The 17,857-nt window shown below is 35.3% G+C and overlaps 1 protein-coding gene and 1 long non-coding RNA gene across 3 annotated transcripts in view; one reads left to right on the forward strand and one right to left on the reverse strand.

The window, feature by feature from the left end:
- LSAMP (limbic system associated membrane protein) overlaps window positions 1-17,857 on the reverse strand; it is a 639,680-nt gene that overhangs the window by 552,397 nt on the left and 69,426 nt on the right. The gene's annotated exons all lie outside the window — the stretch shown is intronic.
- LOC135274161 (uncharacterized) lies at window positions 14,805-16,905 on the forward strand. Its single transcript, XR_010341944.1, has 3 exons — window positions 14,805-14,904; window positions 15,012-15,139; window positions 16,684-16,905. It is a non-coding gene; the product is annotated as an uncharacterized LOC135274161 (long non-coding RNA).

Raw genomic sequence — 17,857 nt, forward strand, 5'->3', positions numbered from 1 at the left:
TGACGGTGAGGGCCAATCTTTTTGTTGTGCATACAGAACTTGCTTCTTCTTCCCTATCCTAACCCTTAACTTGAAGAAGTATTTTCATGGTTAGTAGGTCAGTCAAATAACTGCTTCAGAAAACAAATATTGGCTCTCTCCAGATTTACGGACAAATTAATTTTGGTCTCATTTAACATGGTCAGGCAGCAACTTAATGTGTACATAGAAAATTGAACTGTGGTTGAAGGATTTGACCACTTACATCTGACATAAACATTCTCGTGCTCTCTTCCTTGTACTGGCTAGTTCTGCCACTGTCTCTCTTTCCCCCAACCCACCCCAATTTCTTTACAAATATTTAGATATACTTGTTTTCATGGAATTCGGGAATTTGTATTTTAGAATAACCTATACATTGGATTTTATGAGGCAGAAATTATAGGACATGTGACAGTAAAATAAAAGGGTAAGCACAGGAAAAACAAAGAGGATTGGACCATAGCTCCATGGTATATCCACACTAGAACTCAAGAAACCCACAGCCAACTCCAGCTCATCTTTTGCTTTTATTTATAATCTTATCAATCATAAATAGAAATATATTTTGAAATGAAAGGATATAGCATGGTAGAAAAATATCAAATAAGAAAAGAGAAGAGGGACAAGGAAAGATAGATATGAAAAGAGAATGAGATGAAAAATACTACTGTCCATCACTTAGCCAATTTTTTTTTACAAGCATATTTTGAAGCATGAATGTAAGAAAAATAAAAACTCAAAATCTGGGGTATGTAGAGTTACTATACATCTCTGCTTTCTAGGAAAGGTCTCAATGTATATCTGATACTCCAGCATAATTATTGGTAGTAATCCTTCTACTTTTAAAGTTTCACAGTTTGAACAATAAACTGTACAGTCACTCTAAGGATAGAAATTATTCACGATAGGTTGGCAATTTTACAAATGAATACATTTGGTCTCATTTCCCATTCATGACCTGTTGTTTGTAATATAGACTCCTTTGCCAAAGGATCATATTCTCTTCATGCCTCAGTACAATGAATTTGATCCAGGTCAGAATAAACTCAGCTATAATTGCATTCTTGAAAACCTCTCATATGGCAGACTAAGTGAATAATGAACCCATACCAAAACATCAACGGCCCAAGTGTATTTGGCATTATGATTTCATTGTCATGCATTCACCTTCCTTTCTCTTTAACAAAGAACCTGACGCTCAAGGTTTGTTTCATCCTATCCTATGAGAAAGAAGGGAAAGTGGCGGTTAAAAACAGCCTCATTGCTAGGAATAGGCATTTTTTATCCCTGTAATCTTAATAGTAATTTAGAGGCCATGACTGTGTAGCCACTAGAAATTAGCCTTCATTTCCATTTCACTGAAAGTATTTGTGACAGGCATTTTTTACCTGTAAAGCAATATATGCAAACTAGTATTAATTCTCAACCACAGAATTAATTCTCGCTAGAAGTTGCATTCAAACCATCTTTTAACTTATTACTTCTGCAAAATATTAAAACATAATGAGATGAAAATAGCAAAAATTTTCTGAAGAGGATAAAGGGAAACAAATTTACTTCTTATTGGTGACACTCTTATTTATAGTCGGTGACAAAATTAATTTTTGGAAATTACCTGGCAAAAGCTATTACATTTAAAATATGTATTACCTTTGAGAAGCCAATCCTACTTTTGTAATATGTGTAATTTTTAGGAAAGCAGTCTCTTGGTTCAGACTGCTGGAATTTCAATCTTGGCTTAGCTTCTCAGCAGACCTGTGATACTGGGCAAGTTACTTAAACTTCCAGTGGCTCATTTCCCTCTGTTGTATTCCACTGAATAGAGATAATAACTATATCTAATGAATAGGACTATTGGGAAAATTAAATGAGTTAGTGGATGTAAAGTGTTTAGAAAAGTTCTGCACTAAAAGCAATAACAGCTATTATTATTATGCTTTAGAAATAAAAGCACTAGCACACAAGGATAATATTAAAAGTGTATTACATTGTTTCTCAACTTAAAAAATGAAAACAACTGGGTATCCACTAATATCAGAATAATTAAGTATAATGTGGAGTCCATACTATAGAATATTATGTACCTAAAAATTTAGAACATATATTGTAAATGTGCCTATTCTTCTTGCTGGATTTTTTTTTTAGTATGTGAAGCAAACTGTACAGTTATTTACTCAGTATTATCACACTTAAAGTTTAAAAAAAACAGAATAATGACACCCCAAAAGAGAGCTGCACACACACACACACACACACACACACACACACACACTCACATATTCCTTCAGAATTTTTTAGCATTTACTGTCAGCCACTATTATAGCACTGGGTTGCAGCAATAAACAAAACGGACACAAATAATCGCTCTCACAAAACATACCCTCAGGTGTGAGGACTCTCTCACACACGAATAAATAATATATATATATTATATCTGGTGATAAATGTTATAGGAAAAAAATAAAGCTATGTAGTCACATGCATGGGATTCCCGATGAGGCAATGATGATTGACAGGATACTAACTTCAAACAGGGTGGTGAAGAAAAGTCTCTCTGGGGAAATAAAAAAGAAGACATTTGGGCAGAATCCTGAAAGAGATGAAGAGGTGAAGTATATTTACATGTTTCCTGATCATGTGCATGTGTTTGTATATTTTGTGTGAATATGAAGGAAAATATATGAGAATATACCAAGTTGTTGAATGGGAGGCTACATGTTGGGGATGTGAAGCTGGAAGAGGTTGTGTCTTCTTTATATAGTTTTATTAGTACATATGTTGCTTTGGATATTAAAATAATTAAGAAGATTAGAGCTAATAAATAAAAGAGTAAGCGGAGGATGGAAATGAGCCCAAGAATCAGAAGAATTAATTTCCAATCACAGCATATAGCAGGTTCTAAATAAATACTGGTCTAACTAAAGTTTGACTATATCCTTTTACCATTCAAGTATTTCTGCAGCTAAGGCAACCTAGGCCTGCAGAGATAAGACTATTGGTTTAGGACACACAAATACAAATTCCTGACACTATGTACCCCATATGACCATCCTCCTTTATCTGTGGTTTCACTTTCCATGATTTCTGTTACTCTCAGCCACAGTTCAATAGTATTAAATAGAAAATCCTAGAAATAAGCAATTCACGAGTTTCAAATTGCACTGCATTCTCAGTAAGAAGATGAAATCACAGATTAGCCTTGTTCTGCCCTTCCTGGGACATAAATTATCCCTTTGTCCAGCTCATCCATGCATTAGTCACTTAGTAGCCATCTCAGTTATCAGATCAACTATCATGGTATCACAGTGCTTGTGTCAATGATCGCTTGTTTTACTTAGTAATGGCCCCAAAGCACATGAGCAGTAATGCTAGCAATTTGAACATGTCAAAGAGAAGCCATAAAGTGCTTCCTTAACATAAAAAGGTGAAAGTTCTTTACTTAATTAGAGATGAAAAAATTGTAAGCTGAGGTTGCTTAGGTCTACAGTAAAAACAATTCTTCTATCTGTGAACTTGTGAAGGAGGATAAAAAAAATCTGTGCTAGTTTTGCTGTCACTTCAAACTGTAAAAGTTATGAAGTGCCACTGCATGATAAGTGCTTGATTAAGATGGAAAAGACACTAAATTTATGAGTTTGGTACCATCCATGGTTTCAGGCATCACCAGGGGTGGTCTTGAAGCATTTCTTCCACAGAGAAGGGGGGATAACTATACCCATTTTTTGCCAAGGATTTGCCTTTATAACATCCTCAGTACTTTTTGTAAAGAAGTTTTTGTTTTGCAGCCCTGAAAATTTCAATAACTGCCTGAGAGTTTATTGAAAGTGTTTGCATAAAGGAGGAGGGATTCAAAAGTTTGGATTTAGGGGAGTAGAACTGAAGAAAGAGCTGCACTGCTGAGAGTGAAGGCAGTGCACCTGCTGTGTCCTACAAACAATATCATTGATTAGTTTAAATTTTGCTTTGTTTATTTCCCACACCTTACCTTCCAATGTAGATGCCATTAAACAGGAAAATGATCAAAAGCTAGACATCTGAAGGGAGAAGATACAGAATGAGGACACCTCAGCAGCATTAGTCTCTGAGTAACGTAGAAGTAGCTTTGGAACCTGACAGGGGAATGGCAGGAGAGTTCACCATGGCTATGTTGGAAAGGGATTCTGAAGAATTTTCCAGAGTCAGCAGCATATTCACTTATGTACCCAAACATTCTGAGCTCTCACAATACTTGTAATTATGTTCCTTGTCAACTGAATACAGTAAGAGTTCATCAGCCTGGACTAAACAAACTTTCCAATAATTATAAGAATACTCCACTGGAAACTACAGAATGGATTATACTGATGAACTAATTAAATAAATATAAGCATAGCCCTAGAAACTGTTGTCTGTTTATCTGAATTGCAGCTGAAATGTGAAAGATGATTTTGCTATCCAATATCATTCCCTTCAAACTAGCTGGCTCACATATAATGTGAATAAATACATGTGGAGGTCTGGAAATGTTCAAGGAAGTAAGGAAATGTTCAACTAGAAACCAAACAAAGGTATATCTCATTGCTTCTCAGGACAAATACCAACTAGCTCTTTATTTCAATGTATCAATATCCCCAACATGTGGATATATATCATCCTCTTTCAGGGAACAAAGTGTGTAAAACAGCACTTAGAACATCAGAGGAAATTTTAGCTAACCCTTCAAACATTGTGTCATGCTTCTTCATCAGCTCCACAATTTGGTTAAAAGGTTCCACAGGCTTCACCATATGTTCAGGCAGTGGAAGCAGGCACCAACTCTAGGTATTTAAGCAGAAAGGTTCTACTTGTCATAAAATGATCCCATGACTTCTCTGGTATTTCCACCACTAGGGCGGTCAACACAAAGGAATCCTTCAAAATCCACACATCACTCCATGAATACCTGATTATCATTGATGTGGAATTACTTTATCATGGCAGCTAGCAGAGAATAAAATTCTAAAGTACATACAATGAAAGAGTTGAATTGAGGGAAAAGACAATGAGATCGATCCAGAGCATGGGATCTTGCCATTCAACCCTAACTGACATGAGCCCTAGGGACCTCACATGGTGAGTAGTACAAAGAGAAAGTGAAGGCAGCAAGAGAAGTCCCAAGTAGAGACGGAAGAACTGAGGAAAGGCAAGCCAACCTCATTTACTTTAAAGTGTCAGCTAGGGACAAAACTGAGTCTAATGATGGGTCATTAAATAAATCTCCTTTGAAGTTTTGTGCTCTAATATGGAAATAGTCTCTGTTAGATACACAGTAATAGTTCTTTTACCTAGTCTCTCCAGAGAATGTGATGTGCCTCAAAGTAAGACATTCAAATAACTGAAAGTTGTCTCTTTAATCTTAAAAAACATGCTTTTGTTTAACAGTTTTTCTTGTAACTAATTACAAAATGTATCAATCACTTTCTTTAATTCACATGTATTTCACTTTAACAAGCACTTGCTGCATTGTATAATAATGACCTTTTTGGGATGTCTTATATATGTATATAGGTTTATTTGCCTCAGTGTGAAAAGGCTCAAACACTTGTCTAAGTTTATAGGTGTACAGTTTCTTCCCTGTGTCATTGGTTTCCTGAACAGAGATGTTTGCTTCTTTTTATAAAATGTAGAATTTCATACCTAACTTTGTTAAGATTCTAAATACAGGTCAACTTCTTATACAACTCATTCAGCTGGGCTCTGTACCCTTAGAATTTTCTCACTTGTTCTTGTGTTCAGAGACATGTTCTGGATGGTGCTGCTTAGTTAGAATCTGACCTCTGGACAATCAGGGTGGTATGCTTAAACAAAAACATTAGGTTCATGAGACAGAGATGCAGCTGCAGGCAAACCAAGAGGAAATGAGGGTTAATAATAGCACATGCCTAGAAATATGTTGAAGTTATAAAAAGGGTTAGGTGACCTAACTGGGAAAATTCAGACAAAGATAAATTTTATTCATCTACTCTTTTAGTGAATTACTGAAAATGATCAATTAACTCTGGCTAGTTCTGCACTAGAGTTATAGTTGGAACCATATAATTATAGTACTTGATAATATTTAATTTACCACTTTATGATAAACTTCCTTGGTATTGTTAATTACTTCTCACATATATATATATATATATTTAGACAGTCTCGCTCTGTTGCAAGGCTGGAGTGCAGTGGTGCAATCTTAGTTCACTGCAACCTCCGCTTTTGATTCTCCTGCTTCAGCCTCCCAAATAGCTGGGACTACAGGCTCATGCCACTATGCCTAGTTATTTTTTGTATTTTTAGTAGAGTTGGTGTTTTACCATGTTGGCTAGGATGATCTTGATCTCTTGACCACGTGATCCACCTGCCTCAGCCTCCAGAAGTGCTGGGATAACAGGCATGAACCACCACACCCAGTCACAAATGTTACATATTTTAAAAGGACCATATACTTCTTGAAGGCAGAGATCATGTCTTCCCACCTAATTTGGGTTCCTCTACATCTTCCTACCCAGATAATCCAGTACATGCAGAGGACACTCCATAACTCTGTACTGAATTGAATGGTTATACATGAATCTTTAAAATTAGGATAGTATAAACCTCTTTCCAGTACTATGTAGACCAGTGACAATACAAAAAAAAATGGAGGAAGAGAAGAAGTAAAGAGTATAGGGATATTATGTAATAAAATCAAGTAATTCATTTTCCATTCCATATTTTAATATAATGAAATGCATTGATTTTATGAATTTCCACTGAAAGTTTACATATATGAGCACATTCACACGAACATTGGATTATAAATTATTGAACCTACTTCAGGAAATAGTCATTTATATCTATTAACTTAATGATTCAATTAAAATAAAATTCATAAAAATCATTATAGGAGAGCTTGTAAGATTTCTCAATTGCATATCCATTCAATGGTTTTGTAAAAAATTTTATTTTGAACTTGACAGCTATGAGCATTACTAATAGAGTTTGACTGAAGACAGTATTATCAGGATATGCTAGAACTCTTCTCACATTTTCCTTTTCACCCTTGAAGCTGGAGCCACTTAATGTCAACATGAACTTTTAATTCTGATCAGGGGATATTTTAAAAGCTGTAAGCTAATAGAATAATTGGTCTTGTTTAAACCTCATACCCAGATCTGAAATTAAGTGATTGTCCTGTCTTTTCCAGTATTCCTGCCATATGCCCTTGGTTCTTTCCAAGACATCCCCAAATCAAAATCCAAAGCAGGAATTCCCAAGGTCAGACACTTATCTGCAAACTCAACACCTTGTTGATGCTACCTGCCTCTCCATGTGTACTGCTATTTATAACCACCTTCTTACGAACACCTTGATCATCAGGCCTAGCCATTTCAGCCTTCAGTCTCTACCACTATTGGAGACACAGCTCTGGCAATTACCAAAACATTACTGTGAGTTAGTCTTTGTTGAATTTGCAGAATCATAGTCCCAGTGGCTTTCCCTTGGGAATAAAAAATCTTAAATATTTCTTCATAGCCAAAATCACAAAATTATAAAGTTTTAAACTGGAAGGAGATCCTTCAAGTTTAAAGCTGACTTGGGTATTGAATGCACATGCAATGTTTTATGGTAGGTTGCCTCAGAGTCTGCCAGAGGAAAGACTAAACATATATCTACTACCTATGCATCCTCAAAAGAAAGTAATAGAACCAGGATATACACTGAGGCATCACCAATGGTTTTGTACTTTCAGAGGGAAATATGGAGAAACTAATCAAAGACTTTAAAACTGCAAAAAAAGCTCTGTGTGTGTGTATGTGTGTGTGCACACGTGCACACGCATTATATTTTCTCGAGGAAGAGGGAATCTAGACGATTGAGATGAACACAACATTTATATCTAAATGGCATGACTGATTCTCCAGCATTCCACTATAGATGCTGTTCATTTATTATATAATAATATATGACTGGTTTTGACATTGATTCAAATAAGTAGCTCATTTTATTAGCTATTGATTCTATAAAATAATATCCACAACATAAAACTAACTTGTCCTTTAGTATGTATATATGTATATTTTTTTTCACATTTATATGTGCATACTTATTCTGAGTTTTAAGATTTGTGTAATATCTGCAGTAAGGAAAAAAAACAGCAAGCAAATTTATACAGTCTACTTCATATTTTCAAAATAATTCTTTTCTTAAAAAATAAGCATGCCTGCTGATTGGGAAATGCCATATAAAAATATGTCATTTGTTTGACAGAGGTGCAAAGGATACACATTGGGAAAAAGACAATCTCTTCAATAAACAGTGCTAAGAAAACTGGATAGCCATATATAGAAGAACGAGACTTGACCCGTTTCTCACCATATAGAAAAATCAAAAACAGACAGGTTAAAGATTTAAATATGAGACCTGAAACTACGAAACTACTAAAACAAAACATTAGGAAAACTCTCCACAACATTAAATTAGGCAAAAATTTCTTGAGTAATACTCCAAAAGCACAGGCAACTAAAGCAAAAAGAGACAAAAGGTTCACATCAAGTGTAAAGGCTTCTGCTTAGCAAAGGAAACAATCAGCAAAATGAAGAGACAACCCACAGAATAGAAGAAAATATTTGCAAACTATCCATCTGACAAAGGATTATAACCAGAATATATAAAGAGCCCAAATAACTCTATAGAAAATAATCTAATAATCTGATTTAAAATGGGCAAACGATCTGAATGGACATTGCCAAAAGAAAACATACAAATGGCAGACAAGTATATAAAAAGGTGCTCAACATCATTGATCAAAAGAAAACATGCAAACCAAAACTACAAAGAGATATTTCATCCCAGTTAAAATGGCTTTTATCCAAAACACAGGCAATAGCAAATTCTGGCGAGGATGTGGACAGAAGGGAGCACTCAGACACCGTTGGTGAGAATGTAAATTAGTACAGCCACTATGGAGAATAGTTTGGAGGTTTCTCAAAAAACTAAAAATGCAATTACCATATGATCAAGCAATCCCACTGCTAGCTATATAGCCAAAACAAAGGATATCAGTATATTATAGAAGAGATAACTGCACTTCAATGTTTATTACATTACTATTCTCAATAGTCAAGATTTGCAAGCAACCTAAGTGTCCATCAACAGAAAAGTAAGAAAATGTACATATTATACACAATGGAGTACTATGCAGACTAAAAAAAAGAAATCTTGTCTTTGTTAACAACATGGATGGAACTGAAAGACATTATGTTAAGTGAAATAAGCCAGGCACAGAAAGAAAAGTTTCCCATGTTCTCACTTATTTGTGGGAACAAAAAATTAAAACAATTGAACTCATGGAGATAGAAAATAGAAAGAAAATAGAATGATGGTTACCAGAGGCTTAGAAGAATAGAGGTGGTGGAAGTGGGTGGTGGGAAATGGAGATGGTTAATAGGTACATAAATATAGTTAGATACAATGGATAATACCTAGTGTTTGATAGCACAACAGGTTAACTAGTTAGCGGTAATTTGTTGTACATGTTAGAATAACTGAGAGACTACAGTTAGAATGTTTGTAACACAAAGAAATAATGAATGCTTAAGGTGATAGAAAACCTGCTTTCTCTGAGGTGATTATTAACATTGTATGCCTGTATCAAAATATCTAATATACCCCATTAATATATACACCTACGATAGATCCATAACAATTTTTTTTTTTTTTTTTTTTTGAGACGGAGTTTCGCTCTCGTTACCCAGGCTGGAGTGCAATGGCGCGATCTCGGCTCACCGCAACCTCCGCCTCCTGGGTTCAGGCAAGTCTCCTGCCTCAGCCTCCTGAGTAGCTGGGATTACAGGCACGCGCCACCATGCCCAGCTAATTTTTTGTATTTTTAGTAGAGACGGAGTTTCACCATGTTGACCAGGATGGTCTCCATCTCTTGACCTCGTGATCCACCCACCTCGGCCTCCCAAAGTGCTGGGATTACAGGCGTAAGCCACCGCGCCCGGCCCAACAATTTTTTAATTAAAAAGAAATCTCACTTAAAATTATTTTCTATAAGAAGTCAGTTTCTTATAATGATAGACGTAATCAACACTTAGGTCCTTATTTTACCTTATAGCAAGATCATTAAACTGCCAAACAAGATCACCAGGTATGACTACTCCAATATTATTTTTTAGAGTTAATGTGAAAAACTATATTTTTATAGTGAGAGAAAACCAGAATTCACTCATCTAAATAATATCTATGTAATTAAATGAAAATATTGTTTTATTAAAAAGTAATTATCTCTAACATTTGCCCTGAAAAATAAATTACCAGAATTTTATTTGACAAATAGGAATCTTTTGTGAAACTGTTGAAGACTTTACAGAATCAAAGTCTCTCCAAGTTTAAAAAAGGCAGTGGAGAATCTTACTGAGGTTAGTCCAAAGCATGTACAGATGACACCTATAGGTTTGAACACTAATTAAATAATATAATTTTAAACCATGTTCATGGTAACTAAATTATTCCCAGAATACTGGGTATAGAGGATTGCAAAATATTATTTACCTAGCACATTTTGAGACAATAAAAAAAGTTCATATATAGAGTACACTCCTCAAAGAGATGGTCTAACATGCAAATTGAGAAGTTTATTTTGAGACACATTTTATATATATGCTACATAGGTTTTAGGTAAGGTTTACAACCACTGAGCTCAATTATCTTGTTTCAAAGCTAATATAAGTAAATAATAAATAAATCCCAAAAGGAAGAGTCTAAAAAGAATTTATATCAGTTCTCTCCTCCTTGAAAGCAACAGAAAATCTCCCCTGGGGCTTACATGAGGAAAACAATAAAACTAACTTGTTTCACAAATCAAGTAAAACACAGAATTAAAAAATAATAATAAAAAAGAGGTTGAACACTTAGGACTTAGGAAAGTAAAACACCAGGAAGCTTTAGGGAATGTGGAGGCAGAAACTCATAAAGAATCTCCTTGGGTTTCTTCCTTATGATACATGAGTTCCAATTACTTTCTATCCTTGCATGAGAATGCTTAGTATTCAAACTGCTGAGAAAGTATTGCTTAGTCTAATCACTTTAATTGAGATGGAGAATACTTCATGATTGACAGGCAGAATGGCACCAGGTAGAACAGAGGAGTAGCTATTCCCCAAAGAAAGCAACTGCTTTTACTGGAAGGAGGAACAAGAATTCTAGCAAGCCAAAACACTAGTGCCCTCTTGGAAAGGCAATAGAGGAAAGAATTTATTCTTCATTTTTCCCTCAATGTAGGTGTTTGCTGGACTTCAGTAGTGAGTAATATAGTAATATATAATATATAGTAATATAGTGTGAGAATATATGGATATAGGGGAGTTGCTGGATGACAATAGTCTAGATGCCTTGGGAAGAAGTCACTAACCTCAGATGCAAATGCATACAAAAAGGAATGGCATAGAATCATAAAGCCCTCCCCACACTTGGAAGGAAGAAAAGCTCTGTTATGCAACGTTACATCTGATAGCAATTTTTTTTAAAAAAATGGAAGCCTGTTAAACACACTCATTACTAGAGTTTAATAATAAAATCCGCCAATTGAAATGCTTTTTTAACTTTAATATGTCTGACTTATTAGATGAAAGACATTCTAACTCTTTATGCACACCTGTTTCTACAAAGAAATGCTGAGTCAAAGTTCCTACTGTAAAGTATAAATATGTGAGTCATCCAAATATCATATCTTAAAGGTATTACTGGTTTTAATAAAATTTTTTAAATAGTAATATGTACAAATAGAAAGCTAAAATTTGTTAATAGAACAAACATGTATTTGGTAATTATTCTCCCTCAAAAAGTGTTTTTGAAATAATACAGAGTATAAAGAAATAAATAGTTATTTCCAGTTATAAACTATGGATTGCATTTAAATGTCTGCCTATTTGCCTTTGATATCTTTACCACATATAAAATCTATGGGTTATTTTTGTCATGCTAAACTACACTAAACCGAGTTTCTATGAAAGAAAAGTTTGCTTAATTTGACCTTTCTAAATGTGGTTACTATAAAATATTATGTTTATATATTAAACTTATTGAGAATACAGTCTGTGATACATACTACTTTTGGGTTGAGTCTTTTCTAAAATAAGATACATTTGTACTATGTGTATAGTATATTTTTAATTAATCAGTCCATCAATAAATAAATATTTTCCCTTGAATTAGCATGTAGTGAAAAAATATAATTTTTGTGTGTGATACCAACTCAAAAAGTGCACAAATAAGATCGATGCTGAAACTTTTCAAATGGTGCTGATAAAAAAATGCACAGGCTTGGCTTCTCTCCAACAAAGCACAATGGAATCATATCCAGACCAGCTATAGTTATCTGGGTAAAACTGACTGGATGTCAGAAGTGCAGCTGGTTCTAACGTGTAAATGTTGCATAGCCTATGCATTAAGCAGATTTTTAGGAAACTTGACTCATATTATCCAGGACAACACGCTGCAGTTTAACAGAAGTAAACTTTTTATTTTTATTTTTAAGTTTAGGGGTACATGTGCAGGATGCACAGGTTTGTGACAAAGGTAAGCATATGCCGTGGTGGTCTGCTGCACAGATCTTTGGCAAACCTAACAAAAACAAGTAATGGGGAAAGGATTCTCTATTTAATAAAAGTGCTGGAAGAACTGCACCATTTTCTAGCCATATGCAGAAAATTGAAACTAGGCCCCTTCCTTAACACCATATACAAGAATTAACTCAAGATAAATTAAAGACTTAAAAGTAAAACTTAAATCTATAAAAACTCTGTAAGTAAATCTAGGAAAATCGTTTAAGACATAGGCAAGGGCAAAAATTTCATGACTTAGATACCAAAAGCAATTGCAACAAAAGCAAAAATTGACAAATGGGATCTAATTAAACTAAAGAGCTTCTGCACAGCAAAAGAAAGTATCATCAGAATGAACAAATAACCTACAGAATGAGAGAAAAATTTTGCAATCTATCCATCTCACAAAGGTCTAATATCCAGAGTCCATAAGGAACTTAAGCAAACTTACAAGAGAAAAGAAAACCTCATTAAAAAGTGGGCAAAGGACATAAACCGATACTTCTCAAAAGAAACACACATGCAGCCAAGAAACATAAGAAGTAAACTTTTTCTTTGTTTTCCTACGAAAATGAACAAGGAGATATCGGATTGCCTAAAGCCAATATGAGTCAACATATGAATTCTGTCAAAAAGCACCTCTGTTTAAGACTAATCAACTTTTCATGAAAATGAAGACTAAGACTGATAGGCAATGAGAATCAGTGTATTCTTCCAAGCATAGGCATAGTCTTTTGTCACTGATTACTTTCATTGACATCCATACTTAGCTGCTCAAAGAACTATTACTCAGGATCCTCCCCACAGATATATTTACGTTAAGTGAATAAAAGGTCTCAATGAACATACAGGATAGCATCTAAGGATTAAAGAAGTCCTGACATATGGCCCCAAGAAGGTGTGGAGGAAGTGTCTCAGAAGTAATGCATTTTTATTCATTTATTTAGTAGTTATTTTATACTGGGGGCTAGGAATTCACAAATGGCTGATAAGCTCTGTGCTCCTAAGGGTCACCATCCTCTCTGTTTTGCTATAATAACAGCGGCCAGGATTAGGGAATGATTTTAGGTACAAAAGCCAAGACCTACTGATTTGGACATTCATAATATTTTTTTAGTCTTTCTTATCAATAACACACATGCCCTCCCATCCCACAATATCTTCCTGAGCCACTGCATTGCCTACCCCTTCACAAAATATGGGTGGTAGGGAAGAGTGGATTTATGTGATTTGCCAGACTTTAGGAGTAAGACAGCTGGCATACCTAAAACCTGTAACAATTGCTTGTATTATTTCTATGCCTCACCCAAAATCTTCTAACTGGCATATTAGACTTGACCAAACAGATTAACAACCCATTCAATAACAATTGATCAGATTAATGCTAAGATAATTGGATCCTTTCATTAGAAGAGTCATAGGTAGAGAGAGAGAGACCAATAAGATTCTATTTTTCTTGAATATGAGGCATTACATAAAGGAAATTACACCCAGAAGCATTTTCAAATTAGTGTCAGTGTTCTGTTGCTCAAACTAAGTCATAGAATATGTATATGCTAAATACTAAATAACATTTAAAAAGAGAAATCAGGAAGCCATCCATTAACTAAGGCAGTAGAATATAAATAAATTCCATCTGAATCACAAGCTTGTGTAACTCTTTTATTTTCTCACTTTTTATCAGATTTACCTCTCTCACCACTTTTGTTTCTTTACCTCTAAACAGGTAGAGAATATAGCCTTCTCTTCTTCACATTTATTGTTTTTCTTCCTTTTTTATTTTCTTTTTTGAGATAGAGCTTAGCTCTTGTTACCCAGGCTGGAGTGCAGTGGCGCGATCTTGGCTCACCGCAACCTCTGCCTCCCGGGTTCAAGTGATTCTCCTGCCTCAGGCTTCTGAGTAGCTGGAATTATAGGCATCTGCCACCACGGCCCCCTAGTTTTCTGTATTTTTAGTAGAGAAGGGGTTGCACCATGTTGGCCAGCCTAGTCTCAAACCCCTGAACTCTGGTGATCCACTTGCCTAAGCCTCCCAAAGTGCTGGGATTACAGACTAGAGTCACCATGCCCGGCTCACTTTTCTTCCCTAAAAAATCAAAAACAAAAACCAAAAAACTTTACAAGAAATCCACTGCTTACAAACAGGAGTAACGACACAACTGTTTCTCTTGTCTTCACTTCCACACACATTTCTTTCAGGTGGAATGACTGTAGCTCTGTGCCACCTCGAAATCTACTGGTCTGCAAGCACAAACCAACATTCTCTAAAACTAATGAAATGAGTGGCAGGCAGGTAAGTGGAAGCAAAATTGCTTCTAGTACATGTGGGTGGGTGAAAAATATTAGCTGCCTGACAGGTTTTTAAGAATGCTGTAATAATATTTCTCATGTAATTAACAGTGTGAGCAGAGCACCAGTAAAGGCTCAGAGGGATGCCCACAGAGTTCCACTGCAGCCATGCACAGAGGAAGCGGAGAATGTTTCCTACAGGCGAAAACTAGGCTAATACACAATGATGAAGACTAAAGGTAACCTTGCGCTCATAACTCCAAAAGACACATTTGCCACAAGTGAGGCAGGAGTTATGTTTACTCTGCTGTAAGCCATCAAAACCACTTTTGTTAATGTTTATGTAGCTCACCTGTACCTCCAAAGATAGATCATTTTTTTAAGTAAAGAGTTAGTGGGAAGTTACTAATATCCATTACTGATAGTGATTAAGATTCTAAAAAAAGTAAAGGAGACCAGTTGAAGAGAAAATAATTTTAGATTAATGTAGTAAAATATTCACAAAGCTACATCAAGAGTCTTTGGTTGGAGGATCCTTGCTCTGAATCTACTTCATAAGCTTCCTCTTAAAAATGACTGGTTTCAGTCAAACAAGCTGTTTCAGTCAAACAGGCCGGATAACCCCCAAATCCAAAGGAAAACAAAATGTCTACAATCATCTTAGTCTGTTTGATGGGATTTACCAGCTATAAGTGTAAGATGAAAGAATAATTAGTGACCAAATGTCATAATAAGATACAATGGAGATCATATAAATACATGTCATTTAACAAAAATTCATCTAGGGTTGTTTGTAAGTCTTCCCTTTTTAAACTTTGAGAAAACAAGCAGCATTTTAAAAAATGGAATATAAATTCATGACTAAGAAGTTAGTACTTCACTGGAAAATAAAGGTTATTTTTGATAAATAGAAATGAAGTTAACAAACATTCTAGAATGGGTATGAGATAATTTGTAGTATTTGAAGTACATAGGTAGATTTTAAGGACAATTCAAGAACAAAGCTTAAGACCCAATGTGTAGAAATTACAGAAGAAATCATTGTATTATATTTATTGAAAGAAATTCACAGATTTTCCATAAAAGAAAGCAAGAAGAAAAAAAGAAGACTGATCCTGTGATATGAAGGCTTCAGCTAGGGGTTGTAAGGAATACAACAGTAAATAAGACATAGCTCCTGCCTATGAAGACCTTACAACTTACTGGTTGAGGCAGACAGATGCAGCAAATAGTTTTAATAAAAGGCTGAATGGGATACACATTGAGCAGTCAAGGGAAAAAAAATGTTATTTACAACACTGGCTGCAGTTTGAGCCACTATGATAGAAGTATTCATTCCAAGGAGAGCATTGCTCTTACCTTCTAGAAAACATTTTCATGTAACTCTTCTGGCTGTGTCCCTTCTCCCCACCCTGGCAGGTCTATCAAAGAAAAGAGAGACCAAGAGATATAAAGTATAGAAATACGGGCTTGCCCTCTTGCCATTCTAGAATGAATGAGTTTAGGGAAGGGCACAGGGATTTAAAGAAGAGGAGGAGGAGGAAGGTCACTGGAAAAACATGAAGTTACTAAAAATAGAGGTGTTAAGGAAAATAGAATGTTGTTGACTGGAATTATATCTCTCCCAAAAAATCCATACATTCATGTCTGAACTGTCACCCCTCCCAAATCTACCCCACCTCAGAATAGAACCATAGAGGGAGCTAAGTTCTTTAGTGAAGTAAGTAAGTTAAATGAGTCCTTTAATGTGCCCCTGATCCAATATGACTGGTGTCTTTATAAGAATCAGAAGAGCCACCAGTGGGGCACATTCACAGAGAAATGGCCACATGCTGAGGCAGCAAGAAGGCAGATATTGCAAGCCAACAAGAGAGGCCTAAGAAGAATCTAACCCTGCTGCTATCTTCATTTTAAACTTCCAACAACCCCAGAACTGTGAAAAAAAATTTTTTTTTGTTTATTTGTGGTATTTTGTTATGGCAATCATAGCAAACTAATACATTGAAATGGTGATGTCAGGGTGAAAACAGAATATTAAAATGAACAAAACATACTGTTATTTATTTTTAGTAAGCACTATAGTCTGTATTTGTTTATTATCATTAAGTTTTAAAAAATTCTATGCATATAACAGTTTTGTAGTTATGGTGTTTGGGGGAATTAAAGGGAAAAGATGTTTGAGGGAACATGAAACAGAAGACATCAGCTGCAAGGAGTCTACAAATATGTAATTAAGAATTCAACAAGAACGAGAATTTAGTAAAGCTAAAAGAAGAATGGGAGGATTCTAGAAAGGATTCTAGAAGCACCAGAAATCTGTCCTTCCATCTAGATAACAACTGTACTGGCAGAATCTGTCTGCTTAATTATTTTGGAACTCTGAAGTGTACGGAAGGTTTACAAACTTCCAGGAAAGGCTTGAAGAGTAAATGGCTAATTTTGTCCAATCTCATCTATTCAGAGTAGCAGCTGCCCTTCACTCAACTCTCAGGGTCTTGGCAGGCAGTTTTACATGTATTACCTAAGCAGCATGCACACATTTTGTGGGGAGTCTAAGGGAGGGTAAAAATGATCCTGCCATCCAAAATATCAGGGATCTATGAATTGATCACTGATTGCTGCCTGTGATCACAGATGTGCAGACAAAGAGGTGCCGTCCATGGTTGTTCATCTCCCCCCACATATGCAAGCTGAAATAGAGAATAGAAATATAACACGGAAAATCAACTAAACCAGAAGTTGGTTCTTCAAAAAAAAATCAACAACATTGACAAACTTTAGCTATAGATGGACTAAGAAAAAAGAGAGAAAAACTAAAATTTACCGAAATCTGAAATAGAAGTGGGGGCACTGCTATTGATTCTACATAAATAAAAGGGATTGTAAGAAAGTTCTAGGAAAACTGCATACCAACAAATTAGATATTTCTAGAACCACAAAACCTACCAAAACTAGGC

Source organism: Aotus nancymaae, unplaced genomic scaffold (assembly GCF_030222135.1).
Source record: "Aotus nancymaae isolate 86718 unplaced genomic scaffold, 86718_ANA_hifiasm-v0.15.2.pri h1tg000011l, whole genome shotgun sequence".
NCBI lineage: Eukaryota > Metazoa > Chordata > Mammalia > Primates > Aotidae > Aotus > Aotus nancymaae.